Genomic DNA, 16566 nt, shown 5'->3' with positions numbered 1-16566 from the left:
GTACTTTATCTGCATAATCTATTCTCCTAAGTTGGTATAGTAGGTGCCAATTGTAATTTCATGAGTCTGACTTACCTCTTCAAAACGTCTGTTTATGAGACAAGTTCATACGTTTTTGTCCAATGGTGAACAGTACTCTTAGCGATAACGTCGACCTTTTAATTTTCTCTTATACCGTAGGGCCCATTATCCATGACGTTACAACTTTCTCGTCGTAGCAATGTAAGTCTCCGATTCAAAGGAAAATCAAGCAATCGGAAATCCCATTCCAGGACTCTATTCCACCAGCACATCCAGTCTTTTTACTTCTCTTGTTTTCCGCTACCCCCCTCCCTCTCTCTACCACACAGCGTCTTATCTCCGGACTGCAACTAGCTGCCCTATTCTTTCTCCACCTCATCCCTGAATGCTCCCACTAGAAGGGCTCCACTGTTCCTCACTCCTGCCCTGCTATACCTCCCCTACCGCCCCAGCCTCCGCCTTACCCCACCTCGTTGCCTGTCCCATCATGTGCTAATGCTCGTTGTCTGGCTTCAGCTGCCAGAGACTATGGTCATGTGTGTGAGAGTTGCTTTTGCATATGTGTGTGTGTGTGTGTGTGTGTGTGTGTGTGTGTGTGTGTGTGTGTGTGTGTTGTATTTGTTCGACAAAGACCTTGTTGCCGAAAGCTCATTTTGCGACAGTCTTTTTGTTGTGCCTGTCTGCAACTCAGCATCTTCACTATATGGTGAGTAGCAACTATCCTTTTCATAATATTATTAACTCTCCAACGCATTTCAGTAGCTACTTTTACTAACTGCACGATTCTGTGTGAGCAGCAACGTTGGCCACGAGAGCAGCAATGAGCTCTGCCGTATGTAAAAAACCTTCCTGAGGAAGGCAGATCTGCCCACCATGGTGTGTCTTTCGTCATCGCATGCGCTGTCAACTCCACCTGATTTGTGTGGCCCATAAGTATAGAGGCAGCTAGCCTGTTCCCATCCTCAGTGCTACATTGGGCAGCAAGTTAATGTGGCGTCAGCATGTACAGGAGTTGCATGGGAAGCTACAGGCTCTACACGTGTGGCAGATACACTGATCAGCCACAACATTATGACCACCTACCTGATGGCTAATATGTTCATCTTTGTCACGGATAACAGCGGCAACGTGTCGTGACTTGGAAATAAAATGACCTTGGTAGGTCGCTGGAGGGAGATGGCACCACATCTGCACACAAAATTCACCAAATTCCCGATAATTCCGGAGAGGGGAATCACATGTCTGATGTTTTCTATCAGGCTGAGATCTGGCGAGTTAGAGGAACGGAACACCAACTGAAACTCGACATTGCGTTCCTCGAAGCACTCCATCACACTCCTGTCCACGTGACGTGCTGCATTATTTTGTGCAAAACTGCCACTGCCATCTGGAAACATGATCGTCATCAAGCGGTATACATGGTCTGCAACCAGTGTCCGATACTCCTTGGCCATCATGGTGCTTTGCACTAGCTCCACTGGACCCATGAATGTTCCATGTGCATCTTCCAAAGGGCATAATGGAGCCGCCGCAAGCTTGAGTCCGTCCCGTAGTACAGGTGTAAAGGAACTGTTCCCTGGAAGACAAATGGTTTGGCACCCTCCCATCAGCATGATGAAGAAGGTATCGGAATTCATCAGACCATGCAACGTTTTGCAACTGCGCCAACGTCCAGTACGGAAAGTCACGTGTCCATTTCACTCGTAGTTCCTGATGTTGTTAACATTGGCACATGCATAGGTTGTCGGCTGTGGAAGTCCATAGTTAGGAATTTTAGAAGCACTATGAGTTCAGACACACTTATAGTCTGTTCAGTACTGAAGTGTAATATTAGTTCCGCCACAGTTCGCGACCTGTCCTCTTTCACCAGTCTGCCTAGCCTACGACGTCCGACATCTGTAATGAGGAGTTGCCGCCCAACCCGATGACATCGGGATATGGTTTCATCTTGGTTTCACCACGTGTTGTAGACACTCACCACAGCACTCTTCGAAAATCCCGACAAGTCGTGCCTTTTCCGAAATGATCGTGCCGAGCTTGCGGGTCGTCACAATCTGCCGTCGCTGAAACACAGACAGATCGCGCATCTTCCGCGTTCTACATACGGACAGCACACTCACTAATTATTACATGCACCGTGCATGTGTCGGACTAGAAGTCATTCCTCGGCAGGTGATGCTGTTATATCGTTTGGAGGGTTTATATCGATGGATGGACTGTAGGTTTTTATGAGCTTAAACAATAATTTTAGCTTCTCTACCAAAAATTATGAACCTTGAACTGATGTATATTTCCCATTCGTCTACTGCTGTTGCATTTAGAACAAATTTAGTTTCCACATTTCAACTTCAAACATTGTTTTATACAGTCTCACTGCATTTATAAGCCTGGAAGGAAATGTTTTTGAGACACTGGTGAAAATTCTGAGCCTTAATCAGTATATATCTAGTGCTATAGCAATTACAACAAAACCAGTTTACTTATTTCCGTTTTATTTTATTTTCAGTTTTATTCACAATGGATCCAGAAATTCGTCAGACAAATGCTATTTTCTACGCCCGTCAGGTATAGCTCGGTTAGATTGCTCCTCCGCCGTCTCCACGTGTCTGGTTTTGTAATGGTCTAAGTTGTTAGACACCACACCACGGTATACTTCTATGTCGTTTGCAAGTAGCTACGAAGCCGCCACCTTCTCAGCTTTTTGGCTTCCAGCGTCCACAAATAAAGCAAGGCTCTGAAAAAAAAAAGAGCACATAAGCAAGAGTTTCCTCAAGGTCGTGGGGGCTTGTGACCACAGCATACCTTCATATCGTTTGCAAACACCTTCGACGCCGCTACAGCCTCAACTTTTATGCTTCCAGCGATTTGTACATAGTGGCGGCGTTGTGGATGTACCCAAATAAATCTGAGGATCTGAAAAAAAAAGAGAGAGAATACATGGGCAAAGGTTTCCTGCGAGTCGTCGAAGCCCATACATACTCAAGGCCTCATGACATACATTGGTCTTGTTCGCAAAAAGCCCAAATGCCACCACCCTCAGCTTTTGGGCTTCCAGTGACCTGTGAGCGACGGAGGCGTCGTCCAAATACAGTACATTCGTTTCTGTAGCAGGCTGTTACTCGCAGCGACCTATCTCAGAAACTTTGCCTAAGCTTCCCAGCGTCTTTCCTTATATAGAAGTCTGACAATGCTAAGCGTGGTTTCCGTAGAAATGCGCTCTGACGTCATTCTTCACCCATTGTCCACTACAATTACACATGTGTGTATCGACACTATACAATCATTCGTTGTAAATGAAGCGAGGAAATACACACCGTCTCAACCATTGATTCTGCTCTTCATATCTAGACTGAAAGCTAAGTGATTTTATTCCCCAGATATGTTTTACGTAACTTTCAGAGACTAAGCTGTACACTACGTTCTTAATCTCCTTATGCTGTCTAGATTTGTATCAATGTATTCCTCGCTTTAAAGGATTCGTAGGAGCACCGTACATTGTACTTTCAATTTTAACGAGAGAAGTAGAACGGTATGTATATTGTGATTTCGTGATTTATTTTCACTGCGGAACACGACAAATACTCGTCAAAACCCTTCTGCCTTAGCATTCGCCCCTTGTGACGGTTTTGGCAAAGGAAAAGTCAATTCTAAGATTCCTCTCCTTTAATTTTAATTATAGAATGAGATTTTCACTCTACAGCGGAGTGTGCGCTGATATTAAACTTCCTGCCACTGCCGGAAGTAAAGCTGTGAGGAGGCGACGTGAGTCGTGCTTTGGTAGCTCAGTTGGTAGCCGGCACGGTAGCTCAGCGTGTTTGGTCAGAGATCCGGTTGGCCTCTGCAATAAAAAAAACTGAGTGGAAGGATCAACAAATGAACTTCAACGGATGTCATGTGATGTCCGCAACGACCAAATACAACGAACAAGATGAAAAAAAAAAAGTTGGTAGAGCACTTGCCCGCGAAAAGCAAAGGTCCCGAGTTCGAGCCTCGGTCCGGCATACAGTTTTAATCTCCCAGGGAGTTTTCAATTTTAATTATATGTTACGAAGCTAGACTTCAGGTACAAGAAGTCATCATCATTCTGCCAACAGCTATGTCGAAGAGAGCAAAGGGGGTGAAAAAGGTTCAGGGAGCCCACTTTCCTTTGAGGTGGGAAACTGTCCCTAAAAGGGAGGATAATTAGCGATGATTAACGCTATAACGATGCAAGTCATTAAATATGCGTAATGTGTGTATATAAGAAAAGTGTCCTATTATAGGTGGAGAGTCACATAAAATCAGTCTGAAGAATAATGATGCCTCACCCAAAGTAAGGACATTTGCTTCATTTACGTAATAGGCAACGTATGAGACTGGTGAACTCAGGAATCTGGTTCCAGCCTAGGTACTGAAAAACTATTAACGCAGTTACATGGCGTCCCTGCGGCTCACATATCCAGAGACTTCTTAAGCAAAGAAACAGGCTTTAGTCGGTCGCTACACCAGTGTCCTATCCGAAGATACAGCTTGTAGACTTCACTTTACGAAGAAGTCAGTTCCTGTGTCGGATTGCAGACCTCGTTACACTCACGTTTCACTGTGAGGGAGAAGGATTCGGTGTATGGCTTACCTAACACATTTAACTAGAAGCTGTAACAAATACACTGCCTGACAAAAGAAGTAACGTATCTGGAAGACATGATCGGATGTCAATGTAACTTCGTACACGTGTATACCTTTGGAGTGTCTTTAAGTGCTTAAGAATTGCAATCCGCTGTCACAGGTAGAAAAAGCACCAGGGTGCATGAGTATTCTTCATGTTTAGTGATTTTACCTGGCATAATAACGTATATAAGGGGTGAGAGCAGCGTCAGATGTGAGTGATTGCTATGAAGGACACGGAGATTCCGTGAGGTCGTGTGAAACAGAGTCATCAGCAAGTGTTTCAAAGTGGCTTCATTGTGGGTTTCCATGTGGTTGGCTGGTCGAGTTCTGCAATAACGTGATTGTGAAACGTTCGGATGTGACAGTGGCCCGATGTTGTACTGCATGGGAGAGCGAGAGCAGACATACCCTTCGTCTAGATTCAAGTCCATCACGTATGACCACAGGAAACGAAGATCACCGATTTTGCACCAACCACACAATACTGTCTTCACATCTGTACCAATCATACGAGGGAAAGTAGTGGGTTCCTAGCAACATTCTGTGTCATCCCACACCATTGTCCGGCGACGAGTGCAACCAGAGTATAGAATTACTACCCCACGCATAGCTCACCTACAAACGGCTGCATTTGGAGTGATGCAGTGACCGACAAGAATGAACTGCTGATGAAAGGTGTCGCCTTGTGTTCAGCGATGGATTAGTGCTCTGCACAGCCCCTGATTACCACTACCGATAAGTACGGCGGCCACTCGGGGAGAGGTTCCATTCCTCAAATGTTTGGGAGAGGCACCGCGGTATTACGCTACGTCTATATCTACATGAATTCACAGCAAACCATCATATGGTGCTTGGCGGAGGGTACCATGTGTCACTACTGGTCACTTTCTTTCGTTTCCCTCACAAATAGAGCGAGGGAAAAGCGACTATCTACACTACTGGCCATTTAAATTGCTACACGACGAAGATGACGTGTTACAGACGAGAAATTTAGCCGACAGGAATAAGATGCTGCGATATGCAAATGATTAGCTTTCCAGAGCATTCACACAATGTTGGCGCCGGTGGCGACACCAACAACGTGCTGACATAAGGAATGTTCCCAACCGATGTCTCATACACAAACAGCAGTAGACCGGTGTTGCCTGGTGAAACACTGTTGTGATGCCTCGCGTAAGTAGGACAAATACGTACGATCACGTTTCCGACTTTGATAAAGGTCGGATTGTAGCCTATCGTGATTGCGGTTTATCGTATCGCAACATTGCTGTTCGCGTTGGTCGAGACCCAATGACTGTTAGCAGAATATGGAATCGGTGGGTTCAGGAGGGTATTCGAACGCCGTGCTGGATCCCAACAGCCTCGTATCACTAGCAGTCGAGAAGACAGGCATCTTATCCGCATGGCTGTAACGGATCGCGCAGCCACGTCTCGATCCCTCAGTCAACAGATGGGGACGTTTGTAAGAGAACGACCATCTTCACGAACAGTTCGACGACGTTTGCAGCAGCATGGACTATCAGCTCGGAGACCATGGCTGCGGTTACCCTTGACGCTTCATCACAGACAGGAGCGCCTGCGATAGTGTACTCAACGATGAACCTGGGTGCACGAATGGAAGAACGTCATTTTTTCGGATGAATCCAGGTTCTGTTTACAGCATCATGATGGTCGCATCCGTGTTTGGCAACATCACGGTGAACGCACATTGGAAGCGTGTATTTCGTCATTGCCATACTGACGTATCACTTGGCGTGATGGTTTGGGGTGCCACTGGTTACACGTCTCGGTCACCTCTTGTTCGCATTGACGGCACTTTGAACAGTGGACGTCACATTCCACATGAGTTACGACCCGTGGCTCTACCCTTCATTCGATCCCTGCAAAACCCTGCATTTCAGCATGATAATGCACGTCCGCATGTTGCTGGTCCTGTACGGGCCTTTCTGGATATAGAAAATGTTCGACTGCTGCCCTGGCCAGCACATTCTCCAGATCTCTCACCAACTGAAAACGTCTGGTCAATGGTGGCCGAGCAACTGGCTCGTCACAATACGCCAGTCACTACTCTTGATGAACTGTGGTATCGTGTTGAAGCTTCATGGCCAGCTGTACCTGCACACGCCATCCAAGCTCTGTTTGACTCAATGCCCAGGCGTATCAAGGCCGTTATTACGGCCAGAGGTGGTTGTTCTGGGTACTGATTTCTCAGGATCTATGTACCCAAATTGCGTGAAAATGTAATCACATGTCAGTTCTAGAGTAATATATTTGCCAATGAATACCCGTTTATCATCTGCATTTCTTCTTGGTGTAGCAATTTTAATGGCCAGTAGTGTATATGACTCCGTACGAGCAGTAACTTATCGTCTCTCCTCTTCGCGGTCCTTATGCGAAATGTACGTTAGGTGCAGTACAATCGTTCTGCAGTCAGCTGAAAAAGCCTGTTCTCTAAATTTTCTCAGTAGTGTTTTGCCCAAAGAAAGTGGTCTCCCCTCCAGGAATTTGCATCCGAGTTCACAAAACGTCTCCGCAACAGTCGCGTGTTGATCGATCCTAGCAGTAACAAATCCGGCAGAACTCCTTCGGTGTTTTCCTTTAAACCAACACGGCGGGGAGCGCAGACTCTCGAGTAGTACTCAGGAGTGGGTCTTACAAGTATTCTTTACGCCGTGCCCTTTGTACATGGGCGAAACTTCTCTATATTTGTCCCAGTAAACCGAAGTCGACCATTCACCTTCCCTTACTTGCTCGTTCCACTTAATATCGCTTTCGTGGTTACACCTAGAAAGTTAATCGACGTTGATTGTATCCAGCAGCATATCACCAATACCACATTCGAATATTATAGGATTGTTTTTCGCCGGCCGGAGTGGCCGTGCGGTTCTAGGCGCTACAGTCTGGAGCCGCGTGACCGCTACGGTCGCAGGTTCGAATCCTGCCTCGGGCATGGATGTGTGTGATGTCCTTAGGTTAGTTAGGTTTAAGTAGTTCTAAGTTCTAGGGGACTGATGACCATAGCAGTTAAGTCCCATAGTGCTCAGAGACATTTGAACCATTTTTTTGAGAGAGCGAGATTAAACAGAACAAATGCATCATCTGGCAGGCTGGAGTGGTAGGCTTAATTATGGGCGTAATGAAGATGGGCATGTAGCAACACGAATGAATGGAAAATGGATTTTTTCCCTTTATTATCGTTTTATTTCCCTCGCCCCATATGGGCGGGGATGGGCTGTCAGCAGATACGAGCTGCCGGTCTCCAGCCATATGAGAGTATAAGTTCAGAAACATAAAACTGGACACAGCGATTGACAAAATGAATGTGTGACACAATAAAAAGACGTGTAATTCGTTGCATAATTTAAAATATATAAAAGGTGGAAGAATGGAGAGGAAGGGAGTATTGGAGAAGAGTGGGGAGGAAGGGAGTCCTGAACAGGGAGACGGGGTGGGTTCTCATTAGATCTGCTAGTACTGGTACAAGTCAGGGCAGGTTATGTGGTCGGGTAAGGGAATACGAGTGAAATTTCTTTGGGGGAGAATATGGAGAGTGTAGAGATGAAGTGCTGGGGGAATGTTATGGTAGAGGCGCTGAAGAATACATCTACATCTACATGATTACTCTGCAATTCACATTTAAGTGCTTGGCAGAGGGTTCATCGAACCGCAATCATACTCTCTCTCTACCATTCCACTCCCGAACAGGGCGCGGGAAAAACTAACACCTAAACCTTTCTGTTCGAGCTCTGATTTCTCTTATTTTATTTTGATGATCATTCCTAGCTATGTAGGATGGGCTCAACAAAATATTTTCGCATTCGGAAGAGAAAGTTGCTGACTGAAATTTCGTAAATAGATCTCGCCGCGACGAAAAAGTCTTTGCTTTAATGACTTCCATCCCAACTCGCGTATCATATCTGCCACACTCTCTCCCCTATTACGTGATAATACAAAACGAGCTGCCCTTTTTTGCACTCTTTCGATGTCCTCCGTCAATCCCACCTAATAAGGATCCCACACCGCGCAGAAATATTCTAACAGAGGACGAACGAGTGTAGTGTGAGCTGTCTCTTTAGTGGACTTGTTGCATCTTCTAAGTGTCCTGCCAATGAAACACAACCTTTGGCTCGCCTTCCCCACAATATTATCTATGTGGTCTTTCCAACTGAAGTTGTTCGTAATTTTTACACCCAGGTACTTAGTTGAATTGACAGCCTTGAGAATTGTACTATTTATCGAGTAATCGAATTCCAACGGATTTCTTTTGGAACTCATGTGGATCTCCTCACGCTTTTCGTTATTTAGCGTCAACTGCCACCTGCCACACCATACAGCAATCTTTTCTAAATCGCTTTGCAACTGATACTGGTCTTCGGATGGCCTTACTAGACGGTAAATTACAGCATCATCTGTGAACAAACTAAGAGAACTGCTCAGATTGTCACCCAGGTCATTTGTATACATCAGGAACAGCAGAGGTCCCAGGACGCTTCCCTGGCGAACACTCGATATCACTTCAGTTTTACTTGATGATTTGCCGTCTATTACTACGAACTGCGACCTTCCTGACAGGAAATCACGAATCCAGTCGCACAACTGAGACGATACCCCATAGGCCCGCAGCTTGATTAGAAGTCGCTTGTGAGGAACGGTGTCAAAAGCTTTCCGGAAATCTAGAAATACGGAATCAACTTGAGATCCCCTGTCGATAGCGGCCATTACTTCGTGCGAATAAAGAGCTAGCTGCGTTGCACAAGAACGATGTTTTCTGAAACCATGCTAATTACGTATCAATAGATCGTTCCCTTCGAGGTGATTCATGATGTTTGAATAGAGTATATGTTCCAAAATCCTACTACAAACCGACGTCAATGATATAGGTCTGTAGTTCGATGGATTACTCCTACTACCCTTCTTAAACACTGGTGCGACCTGCGCAATTTTCCAATCTGTAGGTACAGATCTATCGGTGAGCGAGCGGTTGTATATGATTGCTAAGTAGGGAGCTATTGTATCAGCGTAATCTGAAAGGAACCTAATCGGTATACAATCTGGACCTGAAGACTTGCCCCTATCAAGCGATTTGAGTTGCTTCGCAACCCCTAAGGTATCTACTTCTAAGAAACTCATGCTAGCAGCTGTTCGTGTTTCAAATTCTGGAATATTCCATTCGTCTTCCCTGGTGAACGAATTTCGGAAAACTGCGTTCAATAACTCCGCTTTAGCGGCACAGTCGTCGGTAACAGTACCATCGGCACTGCGAATACCTGAGCACCGAGCAGGTGGGAAACTAGTGGTGGGTAGTGTCGAGTTTACGGTTAATGTAGGATACGCGGGTGGTGTCCAAAATGGAAGAAGAGGGAGGAGAGTTTTGTAAGTAGGTAGAGGATGCAGACCGGGGAAGATAAGCGGATTCGAAAGGTTAGGCAGAGTACAAGGCGTCGAGGATCTGTAGGGCGTGATAAAAGGAGGGAAGGCAGATGGAGGAAGGAAGTACTTTATTAGATTCCAGGCAATAAGACACAACCGAGGCGGAAACACAATGGAAGGTGGGTATATGACATTCGAAAACACGCAGACGCAAGATTGATACGTACAGCCAAGGACCATAAAGCTTCCGAAAGTATAGAGAGAGGGGCTTTCACTCATCACGGTGATTTTATTATTCTGGTATATCAGCCCGATGCGTCGAAGACACGGCAGACGGCATGGACATTGATGACAGCCGCTAGACAACAATGCTGACCTTGCAGTCGTAAGCCACGCCTATCCGTCCAGAGTATCAGGACCTGCGGCCGCCCTTTGTAACGCGGCTGCTCTGTTCACACTGCGTACTTTATGAGAGGACGCAGACAGATGACTACAGATCCAACTGACCCTCCCCATAGAGTGGAGCAGACCTAACAAAGTTACAATTACCTAGCCAAAGCAACGACAATATACATCAGCCAAAATCATCCGAAAATGGACAGAAACCTTACTCTCCAAGAGCAGGAGGTACCATGGAGATCAACTATGAAGTATCTGGGGCTCACACTGCACCAGAACCTCTTTTTCACAAACATGTGCAAAACGTAAAGCTTAAAGCCTCTGGTATGGCGTGGGAACTGATGCCACTATTCCGCAGTAAGGAGCTCAACACCTCTAAAAATGTTAGACACTACAAGAGACAGAGGAATTACAGACGTTGGCTATCAACGGGCATTGATTAAAATCAATGGGAAAAGTCCAGAATTTGTTCCGGAGCTTTAGTCAAACCCAGGTCTTCTGCTTACTAGGCACATGCTCTGACCACTATACCATCCAGACGTAGTGGTCATTGCAACTCCACGGACTAACCCAGCACGCCTCCTATGAGACCTAAATTATAAGCTTATCCAAACACTACTGACATACTGCCTCTGCCTAAAAAAATATGAATGTTTTAGTTGGACCAATTTTTTCGCTTTGTGATAGATGGCACTGTAATGCTCACAAACGTATAAGTACGTTTACCTATTGCGAAAAAGGTAGATATTGTGATCAAAATGCCCAACGGGCGTGTGCTATGTATGCTGCTCGGTATCCTGGACGACATCATCTAAGTGTCCGGATCGTTCGCCGGATAGTTGCGTTATAAGGGGAAACAGGAACTGTTCAGCCACGTGTGAAACGTCAACCACGACCTGCAACAAATGACGATGCCCAAGTAGGTGTTTTAGCTGCTGTCACGGCTAATCCCGGCATCAATAGCAGACAAACTGCGCGAGAATCGGGAATCTCATAAACGTCGCTGTTGAGAATGCTACACCAACATTGATTGCACCCTTACCATATTTCTATGCACCAGGAATTTCATGGCGACGACTTTGAACGTCGTGTATAGTTCTGCCACTGGGCACAAGAGAAATTACGGGACGATGACAGATTTTTTGCACGCGTTCTATTTAGCGACGAAGCGTCATTCACCAACAACGGTAACGTAAACCGGCATAATATGCACTATTGGGCAACGGAAAATCCACGATGGCTGCGACAAGTGGAACATCAGCGACGTTGGCGGGTTAATGTATGGCGCGGCATTATGGGAGGAAGGATAATTGGCCCCCATTTTATCGATGGCAATCTAAATGGTGCAATGTATGCTGATTTCCTACATTATGTTCTACCGAGGCTACTACAAGATGTTACACTGCATGACAGAATGGCGATGTACTTGCAACACGATGGATGTCTGGCACGTAACCCGCGTGCGGTTGAAGTGGTATTGAATAGCGTATTTCATGAAAGGTGGATTGGTCGTCGAAGCACGAAGTTCACCGGTTCTGACGTCCCCGGATTTCTTTCTGGGGAAAAGTTGAAGGATATTTGCTATCGTGATCCACTGACAACGCCTGGCAACATGCGTCAGCGCATTGTCAATGCATGTGTGAACATTACGGAAGGCGAACCACTCGCTGTTGAGAGGAATGTCGTTGCACGTATTGCCATATGCATTGAGGTTGACGGACATCATGTTGAGCTTTTATTGCATTAATGTGGTATTTACAGGTAATCACACTGTAACAGCATGCGTTCTCAGAAGTGATAAGTTCTCAAAGGTACATGTATCACATTGGAACAACCGAAATAAAATGTTCAAACGTACCTACGTTCTTTATTTTAATTTAAAAAACTTACCTGTTACCAACTGTTCTTCTAAAATTGTGCTGTGCCATCTATCACAAAGCGAAAAAAGTGGGCCAACTAAAACATTCATATTTCTTTACGTACTACACGAATATGTAGTAAAAAATGGGGGTTCCTATTTAAAAAAACGAGTTGATATCCGTTTGACCTATGGCAGCGCCATGTAGCGGGCCAACCATAGCGCCATCTGGTTTCTCCCTTTAAGCTAGACAAGTTTCGTTCTTTGTAGTTTTTTCGTTTGACGCTTATTTCGTGAGATATTTGGCTCGGTCACGATCAATGGAGCATTTATTGCATTAATGTGGTATTTACAGTTAATCACACTGTAACAGCATTATGCATTAATATATATATATATATATGTGTGTGTGTGTGTGTGTGTGTGTGTGTGTGCGCGCGCGCGCGCGCCTGCCGGGGAGTGGGAGGGGGGGGGGGGGTTGGAGGGGTGGCGAGGAGGAGGGTCTGTGCAACCGGACGTGACTGAGACCTGGGTTCCAATCATGATCCAGCCTCAATTTTCAACTTTCTCCATTGATTTCAATCAATGCTCTCTCACAGGCAATGTCTGTAATTCTTTGTTTCTTGATTCATAATGGCTGGTGCGTCAAAAATAATGTCTCTTCTTTCAGCTATCTCTACAAGCAACTGTACTATCAAAAATGCTGTATGGGAGCACGTCAAGGAGCCTAGCTAGCAGGACCGAAATACAGTACATCCAGGTATTAAAAAATGAAGTCCTTCGGTGGATACTCAGGACTTCACAATACGCATGCATCCAGACAATGCATGAGTAGCTCAGTATGGAACCTGTTGTAGTAATGATGAAATTCAGCACCACAAACGTTCTTGAGAAATTAGACCTATTCAAACATGTCAACCGTCACATCTGAGAATGTGGTACCATTAGATCAGATCTCTGGCATCGGTACAGAGTCCCCAAGGGATTTGTTGAATAGGAAATTAGAAATAGGACACTACAAATAAAAAACGAACACTCGAAGAAGAAACTTACGAACTTGTGACCTTTTTAAGTCCTCCCCATGTGCAGTAAATAAAGTGGTGAGAACTATACCTTACCCTAGCAATGGCACCGGCAAGCGGAGATGGCTGAAGAAGTGATGGGCCTTTAAAAAACAAAACAGAGAGAACACGCTGTCCTTATAGATCTCGGTACATCTTAATACTCTATTTTGGTTTGCTCTTTGGACTTGTTATTCTGCCGTGCCGTCTCCGTTGTCTATTGCTCTCTGGCTACTCGCTGTCGACACTCTCGGCCAGTTGGCCAGCCACCAGTGACACTGCTTTTAAGTCGTTCCCAGACTTGTTCGATTTCGGTCACTATAAATGTCGACTAGGTAATACTTTAGCTGCGTTCCATGGGCTCCAGGCTCGTACAACTCGTGTAGCAGCTACAGCAGCAGCTGCACCTGCATCAGCATGTGTATCATCATCAGCAACAGCGGTTCCAACAACAGTTTCAAATTTTTTCGGATCACTTACCGCTCAGGGTTGCCAACGCAGCCAGGCTGGGTCACTTTCCAGGTCGCGTTTCCGCCACTTGACTATGTAGAAGAGGACTGGGACACGTATTTGCAGAGGCTGAAACAGCACTTAATCGATTTTCACGTTTCGGATGACGCTCTCCAACGACCGCTCTTGCTTTCTTGGGTTTCCCCAGGGACATTTTTCTTGCTAAGGAAGCTGACCCCTTTCTGGAATCCGATTGCACTGACATTCTAGGAGGTGTGTTCGTTGCTGTCCAATTATAATTCATAGCGAGCGATTCATGTGGCTGCATCCTGCCTCGACTTCCACAAGCAGTTTGGTCAATCGTACCGGCCGTGGGTGACAGATTTGCAAGGGTTGAGTAAACGCTACAATTTCATTTGTACGAATCCGGCTTGCAAAACTCCATGTGCCGATTTCCTTTTCCGAGATGTTGTCGTCCAATTGGCTCCCTATCTGAATGTTCTTATTGCAGCCCTCAAACTGGACGACCCTTATTTAGACGACCTTTTGAAAATCACGCACCTTTTTGAAATCGTATGGGCTTAAACAACCGCCCCCAGCCGTCGCCTTGGTGTCTTCTTCATTTATCGGTTTCTGACGCTTCCATGGCCTCAAAACAGCCTGTCACGTCCAGTCGACGAATGCACTGGAGTGTCCTGCCTATCTTGATTGCTTCATGAGACAATCACATGCGGACTATCCACATCGATGGGGGCTTTGCACTCGTTGTGTATGAAAGATGGGCATCTCTGCACTGTTTGTCGTCAACCGTCGATACAATCGGATATCAGCCCCCAGATCCCTCACCAACCCGTGCATGAATTTAAGGCAGTTGTTTCTCAGGGTGATCCTTGCACCTTAAGCTGTTTACTACCCTCATGATTCCAATCCAGGATGTCCACTACCAGATGGACAGAGGAGCTACTGTTGCTTTGATCAACCTCCACACGTATACTCGTCCCCTGACTTAATCCCGCTCTGACGTACTTTGGTCGCCTAGGGCGACAGTTCGATTCCTTCTCAACGTTTGGATTCCCTGTCACTGACGAGGTTCGGGTCGTCTCCGACATGGTTCCCTTCCACGAGCTCGACGACATCTGAACCGCCCTCGCGCCTCTGTTTGAATCCGGTCTGGGTCGCACCATGGATTTCCAGGCCATATCTCCTTATATTTGGATGCTGTGCCCCGTTTCTGCTACGTACGATCTCTCCCTGTCTCTTTATGGGCGGCCGTTAAGCAAGAATTCGATCGCCTCCACACAGCTGGGGTAACCTAGCCTGCAAAAACTAGTGCTTGGACCACACTCTCGGTGGTGGTCAAGAAACCCAATGAGTCTCTTAGGCTGAGATTTTAAATCGACGATCAATGTCCAAGCACAAGTGGAAAACTACCTCATCTCACAATCAGGAGATCCTCCTCACGAAGCTTGTTGGAGGTGAATATTTCTGTAAGATATACCTTGCTGATGCATGTTTTCAGAAACCCCTGGATGAGGAATCGCAACGCTGTATGGTCATCAGCACACCCTTTTGCTTATGCTAATGCAGGTGCTTGCCCTTTGAAACCTCTCCTCTCCGGTGATTTTTCAGATAGCTTTGGAACGGTTAACCGTGTCCATTTCTTCTTGTTCTAAATGTCTAGACGACCTAATTCTCACGGGCACTACGCATCTTGACCACCTGCACAATCCTTACTAAGTTGCATGTTGCAGGGCTCAAGGGCTGCTTCTGCCTATGGCATTAGTGCATATTGGCGTTTAAGAACAAAGACAATATGGAGTAGCCAATGACCTATGCATCAAAGACACTGACACTCTCGCAAAAAAACTACTCACAGATACCACTAGCTGCTAATGTCCCCATTCAGCCCCACCTTCCGGCTTCTGGAGCGGAGTGCACAAGGCCTCCAGCGTTGGGCTCTCTTCCTCAGCTGCTGCATTTATACCATTAAATTCACGCCCACAGAACAATACGCAAATGCAGATATCCTTTCTCATCTGCCCTTGGGACTTGACCTGACATTTGATGAACAGGAAATTTTCAGTTTTCACATTGGCTAGGAACAACGGAACGCCTTGGATGGGTGTCCTATTAAGGATGCTCACGTTACTGGAGACATGAGCCTTTTTTACAGTGTGTCGATTCTGAGATCTGGGCGTGCAGTCCTTTTCTGTGTTGTTCGGAGGTTCAGCCGATGGGTTCGCTAGATGAGCGCACCGAGCCCCTGTGCTACTTTTTAAACTGTTCGATAGTGAGTGGGTCCAGCTCCCAAGGAACCTAAGTGGGTCCGTGCCGTGTTGCTGTTTCTCCTTGGGCCAGCCAATTAAAGACACATGAGCACAGCTGTGACCATGCTCATCCAATGACTGTGCACACAGGAGGGCGCGTTGTAGCATCCCACACCTGAAGAGGACAGTTGACACGACTACCAGACAAGCTAAGTCTATTATTGTTATCGAGAAATGTGTTTGCACTGAGCAGTATTGGTCGCATAAAATACCAGTGCAAATTACGGAAGAAAGTGAGAAAGTATGTTCCCATCCTAGTACCACTAAAATGGGTTCGCCCTCAAAGCTTCGTCAATGCACTTTGTTTGACTCATGGCATCTGAACTGTCAGCCCGTAAGCCATTTTGATCAGTCCCATGTCCCAAGAATTTAAGAGTTGTCAAAACCTAAAAGAACAAAAATGACCATTACATTAGGTGACTGATAAGAACTG

The sequence above is a fragment of the Schistocerca piceifrons genome, chromosome 3 (assembly GCF_021461385.2).
Source record: "Schistocerca piceifrons isolate TAMUIC-IGC-003096 chromosome 3, iqSchPice1.1, whole genome shotgun sequence".
Taxonomy (NCBI): Eukaryota; Metazoa; Arthropoda; class Insecta; order Orthoptera; family Acrididae; genus Schistocerca; species Schistocerca piceifrons.
This window is presented reverse-complemented; position numbering follows the sequence as displayed.